This window comes from Trichomycterus rosablanca, chromosome 12, assembly GCF_030014385.1.
Source record: "Trichomycterus rosablanca isolate fTriRos1 chromosome 12, fTriRos1.hap1, whole genome shotgun sequence".
Classification (NCBI taxonomy): domain Eukaryota; kingdom Metazoa; phylum Chordata; class Actinopteri; order Siluriformes; family Trichomycteridae; genus Trichomycterus; species Trichomycterus rosablanca.
Window position 1 is genome coordinate 36,525,827 of NC_085999.1, and position 24,280 is coordinate 36,550,106.

The following is a 24,280-nucleotide window of genomic DNA, read 5'->3' on the forward strand; positions in this document are numbered from 1 at the left end:
TGTGTATCCAAACTGGTAATGTGCAACAGCGAAAATAATTAGCACATGAATATTGTGAATGAATCCTTTCTGAGGAACGAATTAAATATAGTCGGACGTCTGATTGTGCTGATTATTTACCTGAATGCTGGAACTATTTCATCCTTTAGTGTTCCTCTGTTAAACGGAGCTGATTCAAATGATCACGTTGCTTAAAAATCTGAATTATTCTCAGTTATATTTTTGACGTTTGGCCTTTCCCTGAAGTGTAAGCGTGAGCCAAGTACTTAGCCGTGTTTGCCCACAGGTGTTTAACCTGGTATAAAGCTCAGATTAAACTCAGTTAGTACATGAAGCTCAGGGATGTAGCGGTATTAGCAAAGCTCCTGCAGGGAAACCGAACGAGCCGAGTCAATCACTTCCACCTTCATTGCAAAGCTTCGTGTTAATGGTGCTACTGATTAGTGATTAGTGCTGGTCATGTTGAGCGCTACTGAGAGCTACTGTGTGGTTTCTACACTGTGTTACTCGTTCCAGCACGTAAACGACAAATCAGCTGTGAGTTTAAACTGCACATTCAGCATAAAGGACAAATCCAGGCTGCTATTATTACATTCTTGCATTGTATGAGGGCTGAAGCAGGAACAAGTAATAAACACTATATAGATAAAAGTATGTGGACACCACTTTTAATCATCGAGTTCTGCTGTGATTTGTTTATTCTACTGAATCTTTATTAAACTGATAAAAAGAGAAAGAAAAAAAAATTATGTCTGTAATTCTATTAATAATTAATTATTAATAATAAAATAATTAATTTTTTAATAATTCTATTTGTCCGTATTTCTGATTTGTTTATTTTGTTGAATTTTATTAAACTGATAGAAATAGAAAGAAAAATTACATTTGATGTTTGTAGCACACTTAATAAAGTTAAAGCATTTATAGAATATTTAAGTTACAGTTTTGAATTGCTCCACAATGAGCAGGTGAATTTGTAACAGGTGAGGGAATCATGACTGGGTATAAAAAGAGGATCCACCAAGGGCTCAGTCTTTGCAGGCAAAGATAGGTCTTGGTTTAAAAGATTGTCCCAAATCTGTGCGAGAACTATGCCAGCTACTCAATCCACCAATGTACTGACCCATCACCACAGTTCAATGCCTTTAAAAGAAAATAGAATATTGTTTAGCATAGTGTTTGCCAATTAAGGTTTTAGAGAATGGAGAGAACGCAACACCAGCTATTTATCATACCAACTGCATGAGACTCTGCACATGTTACAAAAGTGTACACACAGTGTGTGTGTGTGCTTGACTGGCCTGCCTGCAGTCTAGATCTGTCTCCTATTGAAAATGTATGGTGCATCATGAAGAGGAGAAACAGCCAGTGATAATTTCTTTTTATAAAACTGAATATAAACAAAATAAATCCCCAAATTACAAGTATGTGTGAAACAAATGCTAACTGAACCACAGTGGTAGAGCATTTTTGCTGTATTTAACAACCACTATCACTATTACAAATGTAATGGTTTATAGAACCTGGGGTTCTTGTTGGTTCCTTTCTGAGTTGTTAGGACAAACCCGGGTGTAAGCACACCCCATGTGAGCCTGTTTTTGTTTTTATGTTCTGTGCTCTGTATTGTTTTAAAGGCTGAGCAGTGCCGGTTCCATTACTGTGGTAATAAGCACGGTCCTTATGTACCGAGCTCAGACTGAGTCCTCCATTTTTCTCCTGGTGCTGCTGCTGATGTTTATGTTCTTCCATTAGCAGCTACTACAGTGTGTTTCATCTACACCCTCCACTCTGTAGCCACCATTACACCTAAATTGCTACCTCAGCCATATTTAGGTCTTTTTGAAGTATGGAGCTGTTTTAGTACATTGAAGAGACCCATGCTGGTTTACAGTCCTGGACTTAGTTTTCAGAAAATAAAGAATTAGCTTGACGTGCTCATTACTTTTGTAATCTTGTGCTGATAAAGTTTTAATGATAAAGAATACAGGGGCAGTGGTGGCTCGGCGGCAAAGATACTGGACTTTGGGCCTCTAAACAATCCCTTTGTTGCTCATTAATCCAATTGTAAGTCACTTTGGACCAAAGTGTCTGCTAAATGCTATTTATTTATTTTATATATTTATTTTTAAATGCCAAGCATTCAATTTTTCTTTTATTTCCTCTGTTAATAAAGGTGAATGAGGTAGACTTTTGGTTCCAAGAGATACAAGATGAACTACATCTGTTGCATCAATAACCATAGTATCATCAGGTACTAGTCCTATCAATGTATTAATGTATGTAATGAATTAGTCCTATTAATTATTAAGGTACTATTAATGGGACAGTTGTAGTCTAGTGGGTAGAGCTGTGGGCTATCAACTGAAAGGTTAAGAGTTCGAATCCAAGCTCTGCTATGCAGCCACTGTTGGGCCCTTGAGCAAGACCCCTAACAGTCTCTGCTCCAGAGGCACCGTACGATGGCTGACCCTGAGCTCTGACCCAAACTTCCAAACAAGTTGGGAAATGTGAAAAAAGAATGTTGTTGTACTGTACACATGTATCTGTATATATGACAAATAAAGGCGTTCTATAGTCCAGGGCTCAGATTTTCATGACACCACCAATAAACATATTTCTTACACTGTGGGCTGTACCTCAGCCAGTATTTTTGAGAGCTGTTGTAGCGTATTGATTCTACAGTCTGTTTTGTTTTCATTAAGTTTATGGTGGATAGTGAATAACAAGGTCAGACTGAGAGAGATTTGGTGTGATTGACCATTCAACACTCAGCATAAAGAGTGCGGAACTGTCGCCTCAAAACAAGAAGGTCCTGGGTTCGATCCCAAGGTGGGGCAGTCCAGGTCCTTTCTGTGTGGAATTTGCATGTTCTCCCCGTGTCTGCGTGGATTTATCCCGAGAGCTACGGTTTCCTCCCACAGTCCAAAGACGTGCAAGTGAGGTGAACTGGAGACACTAAATTGTCCAGGACTGTGTTTGAACTGATGAATTTTATGTAATGAGTAACTGGCGTTTCCGTCATGAATGTAACCAAAGTGTAAAACATGATGTTTAAATCCCAATAAACAACAACAAACTGAGCATAAAGAAATACTTTATATATATTATAGCAAGTTTCTCTATTTTCTGTTATGAGCTCTCATGTTCTGTCCTTTAGTTCCTCATTTTGTATGCGCTACAGCGGCCTGGCTGCACAGACACAGAGTGTGAGTGCTTGACTGGCCTGCCTGCAGTCCTGATTGCCTCCTATCGTTTCTTTATGTTTGTTTATTAGAATCTTAAAGTGATTTTTTTACACACTTTGGTTACATGTTCAAGTTTAATATCAAACACAGTTATAGGCAATTTAGCATCTCCAATTCACCTCACTTGCACGTCTTTGTACTGTGGGAGGAAACCGGAGCTCCCGGAGGAAACACACGCAGACACGGGGAGAACATGCAAACTCCACACAGAAAGGACCCGGACCGCCCCACCTGGGGGATGAACCCAGGACCTTCTTGCTGTGAGGTGACAGTGCTACCCACTGAGCCACCGTGTCGCCCGGCTCCTACTGATCATGTTCAGTGTTCACAGAGCTGCTCTGTAAAATCCAGCTGTATGAGGAATTATTCATATTTAATATGAGTTAACAGAGCATCACAGATCAATCTGTTCAACCAATCAGAGCTCAGAACTGAACCCAACAGGAGGTCAAACAGCGACCCCGCAAATTTAATTCTCTCTCATTTAATGAGATGAAGATTTATTCACTCCAGTCTTCACTTTATCTCTCTGCTCCAGTATTTACAGCAGGGGTGGGCAATTTTCCAAGGGGCCACCTAAGAAACTGGGACTGTTGTGGAGGGCCGGACCAATAAGGTGAACTTAGTTCTGCACAATATGAATTTTATTTCTTTATAAAAAGCAGTAAATTGTACAGTTCTGATAATCTGTTACTGTTTAGATGTTACAATCAGAAAATGAGAAGTAGGCAGAGTAAAAACATCAACATTATTTTATTATTTAATCAACTAATTTCTCAAAAACAAATGTGAACAAAATGTGCAGGTTTTTAAACTTCACACAAAGTTATTTTGCTTTTATGTTTGGAGTCTAATGCGTCATTTGCTGTTTTTCAGTCCTTTGTTATTGTTGGATTTTCTTTTTAAAATCACAAAGCTGCTCCTGACTCCTTCAGTTCTGGATGTGTTAAACTTTATAAAAAGGTCCTTGTTGCTTTTGCAGTTTAGTTAGTGAAGCTTCAGGTGTGACGCTGAGCATCGTACTTGTATTTCTCTGTTTAGTACCGTAACAACAATTTAAACCCTAAATTGTGATCCTTAAACAGTTTTACATCTGACTTCAGTAAATAAATACTTCAGAACTCTTCATAACATGTCTTGTTAAAAACTCAGCCGTCAATCACACTCAGTTCTGTTCGCCGACACATTACGGTGAAGCTCGATACATTCGCACACACGTAAATCCAAACTTACGGAAATTTAAAGACATAGCGCTCCCGTCGAAAACAGTACTGTTGTATTGCATGTATGTTGTTCATTTATTTACGTCTGATTTTTAATTGCCACTGACCGCATGCGGGCTGGTTGGAGATTAAATTAGTTGAAATAAAGTTGGGACAGTAAGCAAATGTCTTGTATGTATATTTAATTAAGAATACAGTGGTACCTTGTAACTAAATGTCCCCTAAACTCAAAATCTTTGAAACTCAATGCCCTTCATTGACAAATTTGTTCCCTAAAACTCAACGTTTTCCTTAAACTCAACGGTTTGTTTTTAAAAAATGTGTTTATTTAATTTCAAATTAACAATGAACAGTCTCTTTGTTCAGCACTCGGCTTGAGCGGTGCGGTAAAACGTCATCAAAGTGCGAATATGAGACGAATCTGCATTTGTGTGGAATAACCGTCAGATTCACTCTGAAAGCTCCACATGTATCTGTGTTCATCTGGATTTTCCTCACTATTTCACTTTTAAACTTGTGTTACAGCTCGAGGTTCTAAAAAATTGTGAGAATCAGCAATATATGCAGTTCCACAGACACATGGAACACATTAACAGGTTTCCCAAACATCCTTATGGAAGGAAAAAAAAACTCAACGTCTTTAAAACTCAACGTCACCCCCAGAACCAACTGACGCTGAGTTTTAAGGTACCACAGAAGCAGAAAGAAACACATTTGAAAATAGTTAGAACACAATGTTATTAAAAACACCTGTATTGACATGATTGGGTACAAAAGAAGCAAGTTAGGATGATAAACTGTTGAGTGAATATTTGAAGAGTTTAAGAGCTACTATTTACCATCTACAATCCATAATATTATTAAAAGATTTAGATAATTCGGAGAAATCTCTGAATCAAGACTAAAAAAAACAACAATAAGAAACACCCATAACCTTCAAGGTCTTAGACGTACTGCATTAAACCTGACATGCTTCTGTACTGAACAGAACCGGGTGGAATCTTCAATCCTTCAGACCCTCGTCAGTAAACACAGTTCATCACTGCACCTACAAATTTAAGTTCAGACTGACCTACAAAAATCAAAAGCCAGATATCAACAACACGCAGAAACGCCACCGACTTCACTGAGCTTAAACTCATCTGAGAGAGACTGATGTAAAATGTAAGCGTGTTCAGTGGTCTGACAGGTTCAGCTTTCATATTGTTCTCCAGAGCAACGAGGAAAAAGGACCCAGTGGTTACAAGTAGTGTAATACATCACACTACCACTACTGTTATAATTAAACATCTGTATAGACATCAGTCACATACATATACACCACGGTCACATAGGTCACATATAGACCCTGATCACGTGCAGACTTCAGTCACATCAGATTTTTGTTAGCAAAATTGTGCTCCTGAGCCACTTTGAGCCAACAAGTCATTCTGTGTGTGTGTGTGTGTGTGTGTGCTTGTTATAGGTGTGTGGGTGTCCAAGTGTGTCTACAGTTTGCGTCTACAGTTTGTGTGTGTGGATTCATGTGTAGAAGTGAATAGGTGTGTGTGTGTGTGTGTGTGTGTGTGTTCTTGTTAAAGGTGTGTGAGTGTCCATGTATGTCTACAGTATGGTTATCTGAGTATGTGTGTGTGTGTCTGCAGTATGGTTATCTGAGTGTTTGTGTGTTTTATGTGTGTGTGGGTTTATGTGTTGTAGTGTGTGTGTGTGTGTGCTTGTTATAGGTGTGTGGGTGTCCATGTGTGTCTACAGTTTGCATCTACAGTTTGTGTGTGTGGATTCATGTGTAGAAGTGAATAGGTGTGTGTGTGTGTGTGTGTGTGTGTGTGTTCTTGTTAACGGTGTGTGGGTGTCCATGTGTGTCTACAGTATGGTTATCTGAGTATGTGTGTGTGTGTGTGTCTACAGTATGGTTATCTGAGTATGTGTGTGTGTGTGTGTCTACAGTATGGTTATCTGAGTGTTTGTGTGTTTTATGTGTGTGTGGGTTTATGTGTTGTAGTGTGTGTGTGTGTGTGTGTGTGGATTCATGTGTATCCGTGTGTATTTGTGTATGTGTGTGTGTATTAGCGTGTGTGCGCTTGTTTTAGATGTGTGGGTGTCCGTGTGTGTCTACAGTTTTCTTATGAGTGTTTGTGTGTTTTATGTGTGTGTGTGTGTGTGGGTTCATGTGTTGTAGTTTGTGTGGACCCATGTGTATTATTGTGTGTGTGTGTGTGTGTGTGGACCCATGTGTATTAGTGTGTGTGTGTGTGTGTGTGTGTGTGTGTGTGTGTGTGTGTGATATGTACTGAGCTGATAGAAAGGTTAATCCTCTTAGACAGGAGTGTGTGATGATGGTGCGTTTCTCTTTCATCCTTGACTGCCTCAGGCTGAACTAACACATACACACACACACACACACACACACACACACACACACACACACACTGAACTGCATGCTAAATCGAATCAAAACTAAAATAAGTAAAAAGGATCTGCATGGTGGAGTTTTACCATCATGTGCATTTCATAACACATCCACACTAAACTAGCAAAATAATGTGGACACTGAGCTGTGAGCTTGCTGGACATCCTCTCAGTAATCTTTACTCTTCGGGCGCTTGGGTGACGCAGCAGTCTAAAGCACTAGCGCATCACTACTGGGGAAAGGACCTTCACTAAACTGGTGCTGCAAAGTTGAAAGCATATCATTTGTTAGTGTGGCATGATGGGTAAGAGGGTTCTGGGTTCTATTCCCAGGTGGAGTGGTCCGGGTCCTTTCTGTGTAGAATTGGCATGTTCTCCCTGTGTCTGTGAGGGTTTCTCCCTGATGTTTTGTTTTCATTCTACAGTACAAGGACCCCGTACCTACAGATTTCTACCTTTCGACTTTCATCACACCATTAAACATCATCATGGGTCCATTGTGGACGTGTCCCAAACCACACACTCATTCTACTAAATAGTCTATCTCTATCACTATCTATCTCTATTTCCTCGGCTGCTCCCGTTAGGGGTCGCCGGCGGATCTTGATCCGCATTAATGATTTGGCACAGTTTTTATGCCGGATGCCCTTCCTGACACGACCCTCCCTATTTATCCGGGCTTAGGACCGGCACTACAATGTACCTATAGGACAATTTAGTGTCTCCAATAAGCCTGGCTGCATGTTTTTGGACTGTGGGAGAAAACCCACACAGACACGGGGAGAACATGAAAACTCCACATAAATAAATAAATTGATTTATTACACCTGTTAGCAAGTGTTGTGATGGAAACACATGAGTTTACAAATTAGAAGGGTGTCCCAATACTTTTGTGCCAATACAGGGTGTCCATAAAATCTGGACACATAGGAAATATCACTAACTATAACTAACTACATGTTTACTCAAATACACACACACACACAGTGCATCTCAAACAGTGGAAAACATGTTGAAGATGTTATTGATTAATCCACAAAGTTGAATCAGTTCATCTGGACACAAGTTTGTTGTAGAGAAATGTTCCGTCACTCAATCCGAATGACTTCTTCAGTCTGAGCTGGTGGTGAATAACCCTTATATGCAGACGATTTGCATAACGACGATCACCGCCCATTGCATAACAATGGAACTGGTGATCAGGTCCATGTGTAAATCACAATGAGCATTAATTACAATGGCCATGTGTGCCTTTCACACATGATTGGGGTATAGTTCCTATCACGGCGTTGTAAGATGGTGAGAGATGTACTCTCAGACCCCCTCCCCGGTTAAGAGATGGCCGTTCCCTCTTCACATACATGGCCTCTTTGACTCCCCGTTCAAACCAGCGTTCCTCCTTGTCAAGGATCTGCACATCTTTATTATTAAATGAGTGGCCGCTGGCTTGCAGGTGAGTGTAAACCGCGGAGTCCTGGCCAGAAGAGGTCGATCTTCTATGCTGGACCATCCGTTTCGCCAGTGGCTGTTTAGTTTCGCCAATGTACAGTTCCCGGCACCTAACAGCATACACTACGTTACTCTGTTTGTGTGGAGGGACCCGGTCCTTAGGTGAACTCATTTCTGGCGTAGCGTGTTCTGCGGTTTGAAAGTAACTGAAACCCGGTGTTTGAAGAATATCCATTTTAATTGTTCCGATACTCCCGCCACATACGGAATTTGCATATGGACAATTTGCATATTTGCATATGGACCTGATCACAGGTTCCATTGTTATGCAATGGGCGGTGATCGTCGTTATGCAAATCATCTGCATATAAGGATTATTCACCACCAGCTCAGACTGAAGAAGTCATTCGGATTGAGTGACGAAACGTTTCTCTACAACAAACTTGTGTCCAGATGAACTGATTCAACTTTGTGGATTTGTGTACCTGGATTATTGAGCATGCATCAACAGTTATTGATTAATATTCTAATGAAATAAAATGCTGTTGAAAAATGTATTGAAAATATGCATTTTGCCAGTGCGTCCAGACTTTAGTGTATTTGGAACACTTCCATATTGTGGATGGAACAGAATTACAGGAGAATGCTGAAGGTATTTGGCTTATTTCTGCTTCTCAGACACACTGGACCAGCCCGGGGCGGTGCATCAGTCACGGGCGTTAGCGCTGTTGCTACTTTGCTTTGCTCTGTGATGAAGAGTGAGTGTGTTGTTGTGTACAGTAAATAGCATCTGCTGTGTAATTCATCTCCTCTATCGATTCTCTCGCATCAGCACCCACGTCTGCTTCAACTGCAATTGATTCCTTTTTCCATCTGGAAACAAATGGAAACAGCTCGGCCTCGCCCGCTAATAACCAGAGCAAATATTCAGCCTGACGTGAGTATGAACAGCTGGAGCCCCGACGCTGGGCGTGTTTCATATTTCACCCTATTTACTACATTTATGACACACAGTGGTGGTTTAGCAGGTCAGAATCCAGACTGTTGATCAGAAATTCAAGAGTTCAAACCCACTGTTGCTAAGCTGCCACTGTTGGACCCCTGAGAAAGTCCATTAATGTCTCATAAACACCATTAAACATCATGAGTCCACTGTGGACGTGTCCCAAACCACACATTGATTCTACTAATAAATCTACATGAACACCACTACACATTATCATCGCTACACTGTGGACGTGTCCTAACCTAAACCACACACTCATTCAACTAAATAGTCTACATGAACAGCACTACACATCATCAGTCTACTGTGGACGTGTCCCAAACCACTCACTCATTCTACTAAATAGTCTACATGAACAGCACTACACATCATCATCAGTCTACTGTGGACGTGTCCTAAACCACTCACTCATTCTACTAAATAGTCTACATGAACAGCACTACACATCATCATCAGTCTACTGTGGACGTGTCCTAAACCACTCACTCATTCAACTAAATAGTCTACATGAACAGCACTACACATCATCATCAGTCTACTGTGGACGTGTCCCAAACCACTCACTCATTCTACTAAATAGTCTACATGAACAGCACTACACATCATCATCAGTCTACTGTGGACGTGTCCCAAACCACTCACTCATTCTACTAAATAGTCTATGGTCCACTGTGGACGTATCCCAAACCACACACTCACTATATTATAAAGTCTACATGAACAGCACTACACATCATCATCAGTCAACTGTGGACATGTCCCAAACCACACACTTATTTTACTATAAAGTCTACATGAACACCATTAAAGATCATCAGTCCACTGTGGACGTGTCCCAAACCACACACTAATTCTGCTTAATAGTCTGCATAAACACCACTACACATCATCATTCACATCATCGATCCACTGTGGACGTGTCTCAAACCACACACTCATTCTACTAAATAGTCTACATGAACACCACTACAAAGCATTATCAGTCCACTGTAGACATGTCCCAAACCACACTTTTTTAACTTATTCTACTATAAAGTCTACATGAACAGCACTAAAGATCATCATCATTCTACAGTGTACGTGACCCAAAAAAAATGATTCACAGTGGCAGGTTTATGTTTTTCAGAGTATGGTATTAAGGTCGTGATGTTGCCATGTGAACATGTGCCGATGTATCCGCCGGTCTGAGACAGGCAGTGTTATGAATGCCGATTGGTGAATTAAGCATTGATGAAACATTAAGCTATTTGACCCTAACAGGTCACCAAAGACGAAGACGAAGACAAAAGGCCAGACAGAGAGCTTCGCTTTATGGAGGCTCTTTATGGCTCTTTAGAAAAGCATGTTTTTAATTTAAAGAGAGACGCTGAGGGACAGGCGAAGTGACCCAGATGGCTAAGGCACAGCTTTCTAAAATCGTTAGATGTACATAACCAAACACTGGCAGATAATCGTACTCATAAAAACAGAGATGAGTCAGTGTGGTGCTCAATAAGAGACACCATCAGAAGAAAAACAGAGTAGCTTTAAATGTTCACATTTTAACAGAGTTATTTTTGAACAATTATTGTGTGAGTTTATTAATAATTTTGTTAGATTGTTAAGTTTTTTTTTTGATGATTTAATTTTCCTGGATTGGGATGATAGAAGGTACACCGATGAGGCGTAATATTAAAACCACCTCCTTGTTTCTACACTCGCTGTCCATTTGATCAGCTCCACTTACCATATAGGAGCACTTTGTAGTTCTACAATTACTAACTGTAGTCCATCTGTTTCTCTGCATGATTTGTTAACCGCCTTTCACCCTGTTCTGCAATGATCAGGACCCCCACAGGACCCCCACAGAGCAGGTATTATTTAGGTGGTGGATCATTCTCAGCACTGCAGTGACACTGACATGGTGGTGGTGTGTTAGTGTGTGTTGTGCTGGTATGAGTGGATCAGACACAGCAGCGCTACTGTAGTTTTTAAATACCGTGTCCACTCACTGTCCACTCTATTAGACACTCCTACCTAGTTGGTCCACCTTGTAGATGTAAAGTCAGAGACAATCGCTCATCTACTGCTGCAGTTTGAGTCGGTCATTTTCTAGACCTTCATCAGTGGTCACAGGACGCTGCCCATGGGGCGCTGTTGGCTGGATATATTTTCGGTTGGTGGACTATTCTCAGTCCAGCAGTGACAGTGAGGTGTTTTAAAACTCCAGCAGCGCTACTGTGTCTGATCCACTCATACCAGCACAACACACACTAACACACCACCACCATGTCAGTGTCACTGCAGTGCTGAGAATGATCCACCACCTAAATAATACCTGCTCTGTGGGGGTCCTGACCATTGAAGAACAGAGTAAAAGGAGGTTGAAAAAGTATGTAGAGAAACAGATTACTGACTACATTCAGTCATTGTAGAACTACAAAATGCTTTTATATGGTAAGTGGAGCTGATAAAATGGACAGTGAGTGTAGAAACAAGGAGATGGTTTTAATGTTATGGATGTTACCTGATCAACTGAATCATTTTGGTTAAACTCCTAACTCTCGGGGCATTTGGGCTGATAGCTCTGCTATTGGCCGGACAGGCGCCTAAACGGACACGATTGGTGATTTTGGGTACTGCAGCAGTAGAGGAGATACGACTGGGTAACTGGATATAAATAATCATATCGGTCATTCTTTGCTGTCCTCCTATTGGTTGGTTTCCGACGCAGCTGAGACTTTTATTCGTCAGTCTTCAGACGAAGCAGCTCAAGTCAGCCGCTATCTTAAGATGGATTAAAAAACACTTACGGTGCTACCTTAAATCTACCACGGTAGAAAGAACCTTTTACAGACCCCAGTGCTGCCAGAAACTAGATCGAACCCTCAGACCGGCTGAAGGATGATAAGTCAGTGCCACGTGGCTGGCACACTTTCCGAAAGGAAATAAAAACGGTGCCAGAAGGCGAGAGACGACCGATGAAGGTCAGGCAGCGATTGGCTCGGTTTAATATCTCAATTTCCCACCTTCTGCAGAGTCTCCTGAAGAGACCAGACCTCCAGTCGGATGGTTAGGATCGTACCCTCCGGATCGGAACGACCCCACATCACCGGAGCCTCTCTCTCGTCCTTCATGGAGCCTGAGCGCTCCTACTTTCTCATTTCACTTCCCCTCCCACAGGTTATAAATACATTTTCTCCTTCAGGGCTTCAGTCTGCCATCTGCCATTCAACCTGCCGTAAAGTGTCTTCAAGTTCCCCTGCTGCTCAATCCTCCAGGAACATTAAAAGATACAAATAAGAGCAGCTGGAGATGTTTGAAAACATCAGAAACTCCTCCAGAACTTTCAGTATTCTTCTCTGAATGATCTCATGAAGGTCCTGAATGGTTTGTAGAAAAAACTCGTCCAGCTCCTGGCAGGATGAAGAAGGTGGAGATCCACCTTAAGCTGTTCACTCCAGAACCTCCCATAAAGCTTTACTGATCCTTAAATCTGGCTTGGACTTCATTCCTGTGCTTCTTATACTGTATACTGTGTGTTGGCGTTTACCTACTATATGGCCAAAAGTATGTGGACACCTGACCTTGTTCTACATCACACACCGTAATCATGTGCATTAATAAACTGTATAGACAAATGTATCGGGATTCCTCGTCTAATTATTGCTAAGAGGTATATAAAGGAAATAATATGCTTCCAACTGTGCAGCAACAGTTTAGGGAAGGCCCTTTCCTGTTCCAGTATGACTGTACCCCTGTGCACAAAACAAGCTCTATAAAGACAGTTTTAAGAAACTCTAGTGTCCTGCACACTGGCCATACGAAAGCTATCATGACTAAAGGGACACAAATTCCCACATACTTTAAAGTTTTGTAGAAGCCTCCGAATTTACCGCTGCACCTCCCGAGCGCCCTGGGAAAAGTATTCACACCCCCCACTCCCACTCACTTATTTACACAAGAGCAATCAGTCCACCTGCTGCATGCTTAGGAGAGCTAGGAAGAACCTACCTTGTACCAGCGGTGAGTATTGAACCTAGAGATAAAGGAATAACAAGCACACGCACGCACACGCACGCACACACACACACACACACACACACACACACACACACACACACACACACACACACAAGCTTACAGTAATTGTAGTGAGGGCTGTGATTGCCCTCTAGTGGTCGAAAGGAAAAACTGATTATAATGTTCAATATACATTTAATCATTAAACTAAACATCAGTAACAAGTAAAGATTCATTCATTCATACGTACTAATTACTCTCTCTCTTACACACACACACACACACACTCACACACACACACATACACCATTTTATCAGCTGGTGGTGTATCTGTGTGTGTTAGTGGTGTGTCTGTGTGTGTTAGTGGTGTGTCGGTGTGTGTTAGTGGTGTGTCTGTGTGTGTTAGTGGTGTGTCGGTGTGTGTTAGTAATGTGTTTGTGTGTGTTAGTGGTGTGTCGGTGTGTGTTAGTGGTGTATCTGTGTGTGTTAGTGGTGTGTCGGTGTGTGTTAGTAATGTGTTTGTGTGTGTTAGTGGTGTATCTGTGTGTGTTAGTGGTGTATCGGTGTGTGTTAGTGGTGTGTGTTAGTGGTGTATCTGTGTGTGTTAGTGGTGTGTCTGTGTGTGTTAGTAACGTGTTTGTGTGTGTTAGTGGTGTATCTGTGTGTGTTAGTGGTGTATCTGTGTGTGTTAGTGGTGTGTCGGTGTGTGAGTGGTGTATCTTTGTGTGTTAGTGGTGTATCGGTGTGTGTTAGTGGTGTATATGTGTGTGTTAGTGGTGTGTCGGTGTGTGTTAGTGGTGTATCTGTGTGTGTTAGTGGTGTATCGGTGTGTGTTAGTGGTGTATCGGTGTGTGTTAGTGGTGTATCTGTGTGTGTTAGTGGTGTATCTGTGTGTGTTAGTGGTGTATCTGTGTGTGTTAGTGGTGTGTCGGTGTGTGTTAGTGGTGTATCTTTGTGTGTTAGTGGTGTATCGGTGTGTGTTAGTGGTGTATCTGTGTGTGTTAGTGGTGTGTCGGTGTGTGTTAGTGGTGTATCTGTGTGTGTTAGTGGTGTATCTGTGTGTGTTAGTGGTGTATCTGTGTGTGTTAGTGGTGTATCGGTGTGTGTTAGTGGTGTATCTGTGTGTGTTAGTGGTGTATCTGTGTGTGTTAGTGGTGTGTCGGTGTGTGTTAGTGGTGTATCTGTGTGTGTTAGTGGTGTATCTGTGTGTGTTAGTGGTGTATCTGTGTGTGTTAGTGGTGTGTCGGTGTGTGTTAGTAACGTGTTTGTGTGTGTTAGTGGTGTATCTGTGTGTGTTAGTGGTGTATCGGTGTGTGTTAGTGGTGTGTCGGTGTGTGTTAGTAACGTGTTTGTGTGTGTTATTAGTGTATCTGTGTGTGTTAGTGGTGTATCGGTGTGTGTTAGTGGTGTATCTGTGTGTGTTAGTGGTGTGTCGGTGTGTGTTAGTGGTGTATCGGTGTGTGTTCGTGGTGTATCTGTGTGTGTTAGTGGTGTATCTGTGTGTGTTAGTGGTGTGTCGGTGTGTGTTAGTGGTGTATCGGTGTGTGTTAGTGGTGTATCTGTGTGTGTTAGTGGTGTGTCGGTGTGTGTTAGTGGTGTATCGGTGTGTGTTCGTGGTGTATCTGTGTGTGTTAGTGGTGTATCTGTGTGTGTTAGTGGTGTGTCGGTGTGTGTTAGTGGTGTATCTGTGTGTGTTAGTGGTGTATCTGTGTGTGTTAGTGGTGTGTCGGTGTGTGTTAGTGGTGTATCTGTGTGTGTTAGTGGTGTATCGGTGTGTGTTAGTAACGTGTTTGTGTGTGTTATTAGTGTATCTGTGTGTGTTAGTGGTGTATCTGTGTGTGTTAGTGGTGTGTCGGTGTGTGTTAGTGGTGTATCGGTGTGTGTTAGTGGTGTATCTGTGTGTGTTAGTGGTGTGTCGGTGTGTGTTAGTGGTGTATCGGTGTGTGTTCGTGGTGTATCTGTGTGTGTTAGTGGTGTATCTGTGTGTGTTAGTGGTGTGTCGGTGTGTGTTAGTGGTGTATCTGTGTGTGTTAGTGGTGTATCTGTGTGTGTTAGTGGTGTATCGGTGTGTGTTAGTGGTGTATCTGTGTGTGTTAGTGGTGTGTCGGTGTGTGTTAGTGGTGTATCTGTGTGTGTTAGTGGTGTATCGGTGTGTGTTAGTGGTGTATCGGTGTGTGTTACTGGTGTATCTGTGTGTGTTAGTGGTGTGTCGGTGTGTGTTAGTGGTGTGTCGGTGTGTGTTAGTGGTGTATCGGTGTGTGTTAGTGGTGTATCTGTGTGTGTTAGTGGTGTATCTGTGTGTGTTAGTGGTGTGTCGGTGTGTGTTAGTGGTGTATCTGTGTGTGTTAGTGGTGTATCTGTGTGTGTTAGTGGTGTATCGGTGTGTGTTAGTGGTGTGTCGGTGTGTGTTAGTAATGTGTTTGTGTGTGTTATTAGTGTATCTGTGTGTGTTAGTGGTGTATCGGTGTGTGTTAGTGGTGTGTCGGTGTGTGTTAGTAATGTGTTTGTGTGTGTTATTAGTGTATCTGTGTATGTTAGTGGTGTATCTGTGTGTGTTAGTGGTGTGTCGGTGTGTGTTAGTAACGTGTTTGTGTGTGTTATTAGTGTATCTGTGTGTGTTAGTGGTGTATCTGTGTGTGTTAGTGGTGTATCTGTGTGTGTTAGTGGTGTGTCGGTGTGTGTTAGTGGTGTATCGGTGTGTGTTAGTGGTGTATCTGTGTGTGTTAGTGGTGTATCTGTGTGTGTTAGTGGTGTTTCTGTGTGTGTTAGTGGTGTATCTGTGTGTGCTAGTGGTGTATCCGTGTGTTAGTGGTGTATCTGTGTGTGTTAGTGGTGTATCGGTGTGTGTTAGTGGTGTGTCGGTGTGTGTTAGTAATGTGTTTGTGTGTGTTATTAGTGTATCTGTGTGTGTTAGTGGTGTATCGGTGTGTGTTAGTGGTGTATCGGTATGTGTTAGTGGTGTATCGGTGTGTGTTAGTGGTGTGTCGGTGTGTGTTAGTAATGTGTTTGTGTGTGTTATTAGTGTATCTGTGTGTGTTAGTGGTGTATCGGTGTGTGTTAGTGGTGTATGGGTGCAGGACCAGTTGGATGAGGGGACTGGTATGTTTGCTCAGATCTTGGTGTTTCAGGGCTTTATAATGATAAGATTGGGGGTCGCTCTTGTTTAGATGTTTCCAGAAGTTGATGCTCTTCTCTGTATGTTTATAATTAGAGGAAATCGGCCTAATTCTGCCCTGCATGCATTGTTCGTGGTGTGTCTGTGCACCTTTAGGATGGTTTTACAGAACTCACTCATATATACTCACTCACTCACACACTCACTCACTCATATATACTCACTCACTCACTCACACACTCACTCACTCATACAGTATATACTCACTCACTCCCTCACACACTCACTCACTCATATATACTCACTCACTCACTCACACACTCACTCACTCATATATACTCACTCACTCCCTCACACACTTACTCACTCATATATACTCACTCACTCACTCACACACTCACTCATATATACTCACTCACTCACTCACTCACTCATTCAACTCAAACTCAAAAGAAGCTTTATTGGCATGACAAATAAGGGCATTCGTATTGCCAAAGCAAGTTACAGGGAATTATTAAAATAAAAATAAGAAAAAAACAAAAATATACAGAGCAGTTACATGTGCAAAAGAATATTATAAAATAGAATAAAATATTAATAAAAACAGTGCAAAAATAATAACAATAAAAATTATAATATTTACATTAATGAGGTAGAAAAACGATCAGTTTGTGTGTGCGTGTGTGTGTGTGTGTGCGTGTGTGTGTGTGCATTCACTCACTCATTTATTCACTCATATATTCACACACTCACTCACTCACTCACTCACTCACTCATTTATGCACTCACTCATTCACTCATATATTCACACACTCTCACTCACTCATTTATTCACTCACTCACTCATTCACTCACTCATTTATTCACTCACTCACTCATTCACTCATATATTCACACACTCTCACTCACTCACACATTCAATCATTTATTCACTCACTCACTCATTCACTCATATTCACACACTCTCACTCACTCACACACTCACTCACTCATTCACTCACTCACTCATTTATTCACTCACTCACTCATTCACTCATATATTCACACACTCACTCACTCACACACTCAATCATTTATTCACTTACTCACTCATTCACTCATATTCACACACTCTCACTCACTCACACACTCACTCACTCATTCACTCACTCACTCATTTATTCACTCACTCACTCATTCACTCATATATTCACACACTCACTCACTCACACACTCAATCATTTATTCACTCACTCACTCATTCACTCATATATTCACACACTCTCACTCACTCACACACTCACTCACTCACTCACTCGCTTCATCAGTGAAAACAACATCGCAACTTCTTCTTAACTGGGGTTTGTTCACTTCTTGTTGTAATTATTATTAATTTTCTCCAGGCTTTGACTCGACTTACGTTTTTTATTCCCCATTTTTCTGCTCCTTTTGTTTATTAGCTGTTATTTGTTTTGCTTTGAATCGATCATTCTCGCTTTTCTTGTTTTGAGCAGAACTGATGCGAATTTGTATGTTTTGATTCGTCTCCTCTCAGCATCATTTCCTCTGCAGACTCTTTTATTTTCAATCTAAATCAGGAGCTGGTTTTTCTGGTGCCTCGTCCCTGCTGGTTCTTTATTCTCGTGTCCAGGTTTACTCCTCACAGTTGTATATTTTATTTTAATGATCATATTCCAGGTGGGTAAATGGAGCAGCACCTATAAATCAGCAGCTACAGTTTCTGCAAACACCCACCGAGTTTACTGTCTGAAGCTCAAATAATGTGGGAAGAAGCTCCAGCAGTTTGGGGTTGAATGTTTATTTTATAGCGTTTCGACTAATTGAACAAAACTGCAGAAAAGAGTCAAAGAACAACCGAATTCTTTATATCCACCTTCATCATAAACTACACTGATCAGTCATAACATTAAAACCACCTCCTTGTTTCTACACTCACTGTCCATTTTATCAGCTCCACTTACCATATAGAAGCACTTCTACAATTACTGACTGTAGTCCATCTGTTTCTCTACATACTTAGTTAGCCCCCTTTCATGCTGTTCTTCAATGGTCAGGACCCCCACAGGACCACCACAGAGCAGGTATTATTTAGGTGGTGGATCATTCTCAGCACTGCAGTGACACTGACATGGTGGTGGTGTGTTAGTGTGTGTTGTGCTGGTACGAGTGGATCAGACACAGTAGCGCTGCTGGAGTTTTTAAACACCTCACTGTCACTGCTGGACTGAGAATAGTCCACCAACCAAAAATATATCCAGCCAACAGCGCCCCGTGGGCAGCATCCTGTGACCACTGATGAAGGTCTAGAAGATGACCAACTCAAACAGCAGCAATAGATGAGCGATTGTCTTTGACTTTACATCTACAAGGAGGACCAACTAGGTAGGAGTGTCTAATAGAGTGGACAGTGAGTGGACACGGTATTTAAAAACTCCAGCAGCGCTACTGTGTCTGATTCACTCATACCAGCACAACACACACTAACACACCACCACCATGTCAGTGTCACTGCAGTGCTGAGAATGATCCACCACCCAAATAATACCTGCTCTGTGGTGGTCCTGTGGGGGTCCTGACCATTAAAGAACAGGGTGAAAGCAGGTTAAAAAAGTATGTAGAGAAACTGATGGACTACAGTCAGTACTTGTAGAACTACAAAGTGCTTCTATATGGTAAGTGAAGCTGATAAAATGGACAGTGTGTGTAGAAACAAGGAGGTGGTTTTAATGTTATGGCTGATTGGTGTATAACTATAGTTTATTCCAAACCACACGTCCACCACACTTCATTACATCTCCAGCAGCCTCGAACACCTGATTCTATTTATGAAAGTGTTAAAAGGTAAACACCTGCTCGTGACGAGGTAGTAAACCAAAAAAAGACCAGATATTCAGTTTACAACCGAGAGTCCGAGTGTTGGAATCTCAGGAACTTTCCATCTTGGAGGGAAGTCAAGAAGGACGGACGCGTGAAGCACCATGTGGTTCTGATATTCTGTATTATTGTGAGGTAGCGTGTGAAGTGTTATAAGCAGGGGGATTTCACATCATATCTCTGGTAATGTGAAAAGTGTGTGTGTGTGTGTGTGTGTGTGTGTGTGTGTGTTTTGAAGACATCTCAGGAACGTTTAGTCAAAACCCCAGGCTTAAACACCCTGCTGCACTTTGAAATGGGATCCTTATTGTCCATGAGGTTTAAGGCTAAGTGTAAATGTTCACTCCTCCCAAACACACACACACACACACACACACCTGTGATCAGAAGTATGTGGACACTGTTGGCAGAAAGCACTGTCAAACGATGCCACCTTCACAACAGCTCACATCATTATATCAACTGTACGTGCTAAGAGAAACAGTCCAGGAACAACAACAGCTCAGCTGTAATGCAGCTAAAGGGTGTAAAGCAAATCCTTACTGGATACTGGAGCACTTATTGTCCATGAGGTTTAAGGCGTGTAAATGTGTAAATGTTCACTCCTTCCAAACACACACACACACACACACACACACACACACACCTACGATCAAAAGTATGTGGACACCGCTGGCAGTGGGTACTGTCAAACAATGCCACTTTTACAACAGCTCACATCATGATATCAACTGTACGTGCTAAGAGAAACAGTCTAGGAGCAACAACAGCTCAGCTGTAAGGCAGCTGAAGGGTGTAAAACAAATCCTTACTGGATACTGGAGCACTTATTGTCCATGAGGTTTAAGGCTAAGTGTAAATGTTCACTCCACACACACACACACACACACCTGTGATCAAAAGTATGTGGACACTGTTGGCAGTGATGCCAGTGGGAAACAATGCCACTTTTACAACAGCTCACATCATAATATCAACTGTATGTGCTAAGAGAAACAGTCTAGGAGCAACAACAGCTCAGCTGTAATGCAGCTAAAGGGTGTAAAGCAAATCCTTACTGGACACTGGAGCACTTATTCCTGTTCAGAGTTGTTGTGGTTTCGCTTTTCCTGGAATCACTGGGATGCCAGTCCAAAGGTTTTTGTACAGTTGAGGTGCAGGACACCTCAACCTCAAGAGGAGTGGAGACTGTTATAGCCATAAACAAGGATGAACTTTATAATAATGTCTACATTTTTGGAATGGTGCATCTGACATATCATGTATTGTCACAAAACATTGACCAGAGGTTCAAACTTTTGCCTAATTTTCCCACCTTGATAATAAAAGGCCGTGTAATCTGGCAACCCAGCGTGAGTCAAAGGGAATCCTTATTGGACCCTGGAGCAGTGGAATGACAATTTACTCTGGCAGTCTGAAATATCAGTCAGGGGTCGTAGATATTAAACAAGTGACTTTACCAACATTAAAATACCAGCTGTGAGGTGTGGTGGAGGTTGAACAGTGATCTGTAGCTGTTTTTGATCTTTTGAGCTCCTTGGTTCTAGCAGAGGGATTTCCTTTCTCGTTTTATCATTCCCAAGCTCCGTGCACAAAGCGGAAAAGAAAAATGAGGTGTAATAGATAGAGTGACCTGCAAAGAACCCTGACCTCAAACCCAACCAACATCCAAGCAAGACCTTATGAGTAGAAATTCCTTCAGTCATACTCCAGACCATAGTGGAAAGGCTTTCAGAAGAAGAGAGGCTGGTACAAAAGCAAACAGCACCAATTTCATAATAATGATCCTGTCCACAAACAGTGTCCACAAACCTCTGGCCATGTAACGTGTTTAATAACGCAGTATTTTCCTCCCCCTCGGCTCAGGGGCGAGCGGGGTCATGTGATTCGGCCTCTTCCATCATTAGGTGAGTTATCTCTTCTCTTTCATGTAATGATAAATCTGAGCACCACACACCTGCAGCTCCAGAGTTCTGCTTTGAAGCCGGCAGGAACCCAAAAATATCAAAGACCCTCGGCTCAAAGATAACAGAGGAGAAAAGCTGAAGAACGTCCTGAGTGATCTCCACTCAGCTCCTACAGATCACACACACACACACACACACAGGGCTGGGCAGATTCATAGTGAGGCGGCCAGATACAACATGAGTCCTGAAGACTTACACCGATCAGCCATAACATTAAAACCACCTCCTTGTTTCTACACTCACTGTTCATTTTATCAGCTCCACTTACCATATAGAAGCACTTTGTAGTTCTACAATTACTGACTGTAGTCCATCTGTTTCTCTGCATACTGTTTTAACCTGCTTTCACCCTGTTCTGCAATGGTCAGGACCCTCCCAGGACCACCACAGAGCAGGTATTATTTAGGTGGTGGATCATTCTCAGCACTGCAGTGACACTGACATGGTGGTGGTGTGTTAGTGTGTGTTTTGCTGTTATGAGTGGATCAGACACAGCAGTGCTGCTGGAGTTTGTAAATACAGTGTCCACTCTATTAGACACTCCTACCTAGTTGGTCCACCTTGTAGATGTAAAGTCAGAGACGATCGCTCATCTATTGCCGCTGTTTGAGTTGGTCATCTTCTAGACCTTCATCAGTGGTCACAGGGCGCTGCCCACGGGGCGCTGTTGGCTGGATATTTTTGGTTGGTGGACTATTCTCAGTCCAGCAGTGACAGTGAGGTGTTTAAAAACTCACAGCGCTGCTGTGTCTGATCCACTCATACCAGCACAACACACACTAACACACCACCACCATGTCAGTGTCACTGCAGTGCTAAGAATGATCCACCACCTAAATAATACCTGCTCTGTGGTGGTCATGTGGGGGTCCTGACCATTGAAGAACAGCATGAAAGGGGGCTAACAAAGCATGCAGAGAAACATATGGACTACAGTCAGTAATTGTAGAACTACAAAGTGCTTCTATATGGTAAGTGGAGCTGATAAAATGGACAGTGAAAAACAAGGACGTGGGTTTAATGTTATGACTGATTGGTTCTTAATGTATTGCTTGTATTAAAGAAAAATAATAAAATAAACATCTACTGCAAATAAATGAAAGTGTCACGTCATGCCACGACGTTGTCCTTGCTTTGTGATGGTTGGCTGCACAGAGGGGGCAGCTTTTGATAATGCCCTCTGTCTCGTGTCGCCTGTAGCAGATTGGACCTGATAATGCAATCCACATCATGATGTTGTTAATTCAGCTTATTCTTTATCTAAGTGCTTCCATCTCTTTATCTAAGTGCTTGTCATGTAGGTCAGAGTTTTTCAAACCTGCTGAGAAAAATAATAATAATTAAATAAATCTGTATGAGAGCCCTGTGGAGGCTTTATGTTACATCTTGTAAACTACAGTGGGAACAGATTGTGCAGAGCAGAGTGAGTAAGATGCATCATTCGGGTTGCCTGTGTGGCGTAAAAAATCATGAACAAAATCCTGATGTAGGTGAAACATCACATGCCCAAAGTAACGTAACTTGAAGGAAATAATGTTGTTCAGTCACTCTTTATCTGTTCTGGCCGTCTCATACACTTACTCAGTGGTCATCATCTTCCTCCATGAGATTTGCAGCAGTATCTCGTGTGCTTGTTCTCAAAAAGCCTGAATGTGTCTTTCGTTCTTTTTCTTCAGTGTCCAGGCTTCATATCCATATGTGGCTACTGGCCAGACCAAGGTTTTATCAGTCATAACTTGGTGATTGTGCTAATTGACTTGTTTTTCCATACCTTTGTCAATATGACCATCACAGACACACCCATTGCCATTTTTACTTCCTTTAAACACCTAATGTGGGTAAATAAAGGTGTAGTAAGGTATTAAACACCTGGTTCAGGTAAATGAAAGTGTATTTTTGTTGTACGTTTGTATTGTTATACGGGCACCTGCTCTCATTCTGACTAATTCAGTATGACTTCAGCACATATTGCTCATTATTCCTGAGGACTTCAAAAGAACAGAGAACAGAGGTTTTGGGTTTCAGTTTGGACCCTCCAGCTACTTTCACACTGATGAGGAATGTTTGCTTTTTCATTACCCCCCTCGTCCTAAGACTTTTGTATTTCTTACTAAAATGGAGCAATAGAAGAGCTGAAAGCTTTATGTATGTGCCTCTTGTTTCTCTAAAAAAAAACATTTTAATAATAAATTAATAAAGCATCTTTATTATTAATAAATTTTAATTCATGTTTTACATTTACATTTATATTTTCTGCATTTAGCACATGCTTTTATCCAAAGCGAATTACAGTAGTGTTAAAGTATATTATCTAAGCAATTACGGGTTAGAGACCTTGCTCAAGGGCCCAACAGTGGCAGTCTGGCAGTGGTGGGGCTTGAACCAGCGACCTTTCGATTACTAGTCCAGTACCTTAACCGTTAGACTAAAACTGTTTTACGACCGCTATAACCTGTTCAGGGTTGTTGTGGGTCCGGTTTTCCTGGAATCACAGGACACAAAGCAGAAAGACAGGATGCCAATCCATTGTGGGGCTTTTATTAATAAATTAATTAAACACATTTTAATAAATTAAATAGACAATTATTATTAACCCCAATAATAATAATAATAATAATAATAATAATAATAATAATAATTGTTATAATAAAGATAGTAATAATAATAATAATAATAGTAATAATAATAATAATAAGAAGAAGAAGAAGAAGAAGAAGAAGTAGAATTCATCCTAATAGTGTTTGAAGTAAGTTAAGGTCTGTATTCAGTTTACTGAATATTCTTCTCAGAGGAGTGGAGACTGTTATAGCCCCAAACAGGGACGAACTTTATAATAATGCCTATGATTTAAAATGGAACGTCTGACATATTGTGTATTGTCACAAAACATTGACCAGAGGTGTTAAAACTTTTGCCTAAGCTTTAATATGCCAACCTGGATGAGAAAAGTTCGTATAATCTGGCAACCCTGCATGAGTCGGAGCGCACTG